This window comes from Pteronotus mesoamericanus, unplaced genomic scaffold, assembly GCF_021234165.1.
Source record: "Pteronotus mesoamericanus isolate MK-2021 breed Mesoamerican mustached bat unplaced genomic scaffold, CSHL_Meso_final scaffold_167, whole genome shotgun sequence".
In the NCBI taxonomy this organism is placed as follows: Eukaryota; Metazoa; Chordata; class Mammalia; order Chiroptera; family Mormoopidae; genus Pteronotus; species Pteronotus mesoamericanus.
The window spans coordinates 14229406-14234579 of NW_026555308.1; the positions used below are offsets into that span (position 1 = coordinate 14229406).

A 5174-nucleotide genomic window follows, 5' to 3' on the forward strand; every position below is an offset into this window, starting at 1 on the left:
TTATTTCACTTAGCATATTGTCCATCCATACTGTCACAAAGGGTAAAATTTTCTTTTTTTTCAGCCAAGTAGTATTCAATTGTGTAATGTCCCATGTATCTGAAGGAACCCGGATCACTGACTGAAAGAACATAAAACCCCTATGTTCATTGCAGCATTATTTACAATCACCAACGTATCATAACAGCTCAAGTGCCCATCAGTAGATGAGTGGATAAAACAACTATGGGACTTTTGTTTTGTTTTGTTTAATGTATGCAAATATTTGGTTGTACAAACACACAATACCTCTGGAGATTAAAAAAAAAAAAAGAAAAAAAAACAGTATTTACATCTGTAGAAAGAAACAGGGGCCGGCCTTACTGTTATATCTTTCAGTACTACTATTTGAAATTTTTTACCATGGGTGCATATGTAATATTTTACATAAGATTTTAAACAAAAAGAAATAAGATGCCTTGCATAAGACCTAATAAGAAATATAAAAGATTTCTAAAAAAGAGTAAAACTATTCAGACACACATTGAGAGCTCTGAAAAAAATAGAGACGTGTACCATTTTCTTGGATAGCATGACAGACTGAGTTATTGTCCCCAGCTCTTCACTCCCTCCCTCTCTGAACAGAATTATACATCCTGTGCCTTTGTAATCTTCCCACTGTGTGTGGTGTGTTCTTCCTGACTCCTTGCTGTCAGCCATGACCATGTGACTTGCTATGGCCAGTAGTGTTAGTAGACGTGACTTAAGCAAACGCTGTAAATGTATTTCTGTGGTTTAACTTGATCTTTTGCACTTCTGCCATCTATCATGAAAAGATCAAAACCTGGGTAGCCATTGGTCCCAGAATAAGGAGTTATAAAGAGCAGATCAGGACCAATGTACAGTACAGAATAAAGTCAAGTTAACCCAACAGAACCACAACCTACATGTAGATTTTTGAGTGGAAAAAAAATTGTTCTTGTTGTGAGCAAAGATGGGGAGGGGGGGCGCAGTGTATGTTATGCAGATTTACTGCAGTTGTATCTGATATAGATAGGAAGACTAATTACTTCCTTTGGCTCTCTCCCACCTCCTCTAGGAAATTGTTCCTGATTAACCTCACCCCACACTAGACTGGGATCTCATCAACAACAAGAACTGTGTGTTATTCATCCCTGTGCCCCTAGACTTCTGCACAATGCCCAGCACAGAATTTAAGAACTCAAAAAATCCTTCCCTGACCACCTTATTTAAGTAGCCAGCTCCACCCAACAGTTCATCTCTATCATATCAAACAGTTTACTTACTTTAGATCATTAATCACAATCTGTAAGTATCCTATTATTTTATCTTGTCTGCCTCATTGGAATATAAACTTACTAGAGTAAATGAATCAATAATTTGAAAAAACTAATATATGACTTCCTCACTCTGATTTGCTTAATTAATTCAGGCATCTGTTTTACCACGCCCTTCAAATTTCTTATCTGCCTTAAAAGGCCTTTCAAAAGCTGGTCTCAAACTGTTCCCAGTTCTATCACCCATCGTTCCCCCTTAGGCAAATACCATAGAATTTTTCAGTGTTTCCCACCAACTATCCATACTTCTCCCTTTTTTTGCAACATTATCCATGATGTTTCATCTGACAAATTCCCTCTGATATAAACGTCCTTCTCTGCCATCCCTGTTTGTCTAAATTCTGACCATCTGTATTATTTTGTATTAGGTTCACCTATGAATAACTATGCAACATAAAACAATAGTGGCTTAATGAAGATAGAAGTTAATTAATCTCTTTTCCTTAGTAAATTTAGAGTCAGTCAGAATAAGACTGGACTCTTCCCAAAAGCAGCGAGGTGACCTCTGAAAATGGTTTGCTATTCTCTTGACCCAGACAACCACACAAAATCATACAAACCAAGAGGTTCAAATTTTCATGTTCACTTTAAGAGCATTCATGAAGCTTCCCAGGCCATCTAGGGTATGATTATTTGAAAAGCCACCTAGCATTTAAAGGATGTCACTTTATAGAAGCAATGTTACCAAACAAAAGGACCCATGGGGGGAGGTGCCCAGATGCTATTACCGAAACAACAACACCCTCCTTCCCCGGGGGCCCCTTGATTGTGGGTCCTTTGCCCGCCGCCCTTGGAATTATGGCTCTGAATGGCAGAGTTTGGTGGTTTGGTGAAAAGGAAAAGGAACTATTTATTCAAAAGTTATACAGGTTTGATTAATGGCTAAATGTCACCCTTAAACCTCAAAATCCCTTCAAAACAATCACCGGCACACACACGGTCCTGCCTTCCCCCCTTTGCCCAGATAGGCCGGTCAGGCCAGTCAGGGGTACCGTCCTTCAGAAGAAAAAGAACAGAAGTCCGGGGCTCGGCTAGGCAGGCCTCTCACGGGTCTCAGCACCGTCTACTGCGTCGCCGCTATCTCCAGCTCTTAATCCATAACCAAGTGGCACCTTCTCATGGCCCACAGGCAAGAGTCCTTTCTCCCCTCTTTCTTCCCGCGTGGTCTTCACACTGTTCCCCAGAGTCTGTGTCCCTTTCTCTCTCCTGCAGGCCCGTCTCTCCTCTCCCTCCCTCAGTTACTTACTGTATTAAGTCTTTTAAACCTTCCTGATTAGCTTTGGTGATATGCAAAATAATCCTCTTTACAGATGAGGAACGAAGCTATCCTGTTATTGACATGCAAAATGACTTCTCGATGGCCCTGCTCTAGGCTTCCATCCCCCATGGCCGCCTGCCCTGGGGTGGGGAGAATATATTTTTCTTGGACACCCCAATCTCTGGACCACGTTACAAAATACCCTTTGGTGGGGGTGAGGGGGCCCTGGCTGTGCCCCGTTACAGCAATATATGCCACCTGGCCAAATGACTCGGTTGCAGCGGCATTTCATGTACCAAAATGTTGTGGGTTTAATCCCCAGTCAGGGCACATACCTAGGTTGTGGGTCCAATCCCCAGTGGGAGCATGTATGGAGGACAACCAATCGATGTCACATCAATGTCTCTCTGTCTCTGTCTCTCCCCCCGCCTTCCTCTCTCTCTAAAAATCAATAAAAACATATCCTCAGGTGAGGATTTTTCAGAAAGGAAGAAGAAGCAATGTGCGCCATTCTGTCATTACAATGGTGGAGTTGGGAGGTGTGCCCAGGTCAAACAGTGGGGCTGGACACAGGGTCAGTGGCCCAAAGAGTGGTGAATTTTTGCTGCACATGCTTAAAAATGTGGAGAGTGATGCTGAACTTAAGGGTTTAGAGGTAGATTCTCTGGTCATTGAACACATGCAGGTGAACAAATCTCCCAGCTGCAACCTACAGACCTACACAGGCCTACAGAGCTCATGGGCAGATTACCCCGTGCATGAGCTCTCTCTGCCCCAAAGGGAGGCTCATACTGAAAAAGAGAAGATTGTTCCTGAACCAGGAGAGGAGATTGCACAGGAGAAAAAGGTATCCCAGAAGAAACTGAAGACACAAAAACTTACGGCTCAGGAGTAAATTCAGCATAAAATAAATACTAATCAACACTTTTTTTTAAGTTTAAAGTTTTAAGGATAAGATTGGAAAAGCAATCCATAGTTTCTGAGAAACTAGCTTATTGTTCTGCCATGGGTTCCTTCCTTCCTAAATGCATTTCATGGCCCAGCATGGCTGCAGAAATTCCAGCTATTACAGTCTCAATCCAATCGTTAGGAAGGAAGATGGAAGAAAAAACATGCCTCCTCCCTATAGGAAAACTCATTGAGAATCACAAACACCATTTTCGTTTACAAGTCATTCAACAAAACTTAGTCACATGGACACACCTAGCCGCATGGAAAACTGTATTACTTTTGCTGTGTCACAAACTACCACCTTATAACACGGTAACTTAAAACAATGTTTTTACTACAAAAACTAGAGGAACAACAACAAACAAATCCCACAGCAAGTAAAGGAAGGAAATAATCAAGATCAGAGCAGAAGTAAATGGCACAAAGACTAAAAATAAAAAATAAAAAATAAAAAACTCAAAGGATTATAAATCCAGGAGAAGTTTCTTTGAAAAGATGAACAAAACTGGTAAGCCTTTAACAAGACTCATCAAGAAAACAAGAGAGAGGACCCAAATAAATAGAATCAGAAACAAGAGGAGAAGCACAACCAATAGCACAGAAATACAAAGGATTGTAAGAAATTCCTCTGAACTATATGCTAAGAAATTAAACAACCTGGGCAAAATGGACAAATTTCTAGAAATATACAGCCTTCCAATTCTGAATAAAGAAGAAACAGAAAGCCTGAATAGACCAATAACAATTAGTGAAACTGAAGCAATAATCAAAAAACTCCTTGCACACAAAAGTTCGTACCCAACAGCTTCACAGGGGAATTTTACCAAACATCTAGGGAAAAGCTAACTCCTATCCTTCTCAAACTATTTCAAAAAAACTCAAGAAGAGAGAAAACTACCAAGCTCTTTTTAGAAGGCCAATATTATCCTAATTCCAAAACCAGGTAAAGATACAACAAAGAAAGAAAACTACAGTCCAATATCACTGATGAACATAGATGCTAAAATCCTCAACACAATATTGTCAATCTGGATCCAGCAATACATTAAAAAGATCATACACCATGACCAAATGGGATTCATCCCAGGGATGCAAGGATGATACAATATTAGCAAATCAATACACGTACTACACCACATAAACAAAGTGAAAAATAAAAATTACATCATCATATCAATAGATGCTGAAAAAGCATTTGATAAAACACAGTACCCATTTATCATAAAAAACACTCAGCAAAGTGGGAATAGAGAGAGCATACCTCAACATAATAAAGGCCACATATGAGAAACCTAAAGCCAACATCACACTCAACAGGAAAAAACTAAAAGCTTTCCCCTAATCATCAGGAACAAGACAAGGGTGTCTTCTTTTACCACTCTTATTCAACATAGTATTGTAAGTTCCAGCCACAGTGATCAGACAAGAAAAATACATAAAAAGCATCCAAATTGGAAAGGAGGAAGTAAATCTGTCATTCGTAGGTGACACAGTAGTGTACATAGAAAACCCTACAGTCTCCATCAAAAATCTATTCAACCTAATAAGTGAATTTGACAAAACAGCAAGATACAAAGTCAATATTCAGAAATCAAAGGCAGTTTTTGTACACCAACAATGATATATCA

At 39.8% G+C, this 5174-nt stretch overlaps 1 pseudogene; it reads left to right on the top strand.

Annotated features, from left to right (window-relative positions):
- Window positions 1–1848: 1848 nt before the first annotated feature.
- LOC129083315 (60S ribosomal protein L17-like) lies at window positions 1849–3490 on the top strand (annotated as a pseudogene).
- The last annotated feature ends 1684 nt before the right edge of the window (window positions 3491–5174 follow it).